Below are 468 nucleotides of genomic sequence, written 5' to 3' on the forward strand. Positions count from 1 at the left end.
GCGGCACTTGGGATTCGACCCGCCAAACTGCCGACCTTCTGATCGACAAGCTAAGCATGCTAACCCACTGAGCCACCGCGTCCCTATACCAATCAGATACATATGTTCAATGTTCAGTAGGGCCTCCCTATACATTTATTTATTTATTAAATTTACATAGCTGTCCATCTCAAGCAAGTGATGTTTTTCAATATGTATCAGGACTAAATAGGAACAGATTATGTATTAATCTCTACACTGCCCAGAGCCCCTCTCGGATAAATATAATAAATATATTTATTATATTTCCCATTTCTTAACTGCCCATCTCTCAGAAGGAGATGGGCAGTTAAGAAATAGGAAATATAATAAATACATAAATAAACATTATATTATATTTTTGACTTTATAATAATACTGAAGACAAACAAATGATATATGGATATTGAAGAACCTGATTAAGGATACCTAGAATTTTGTTTACATGGG

Source organism: Vipera berus (genome assembly GCF_964194415.1).
Source record: "Vipera berus genome assembly, chromosome: 3".
NCBI lineage: Eukaryota > Metazoa > Chordata > Lepidosauria > Squamata > Viperidae > Vipera > Vipera berus.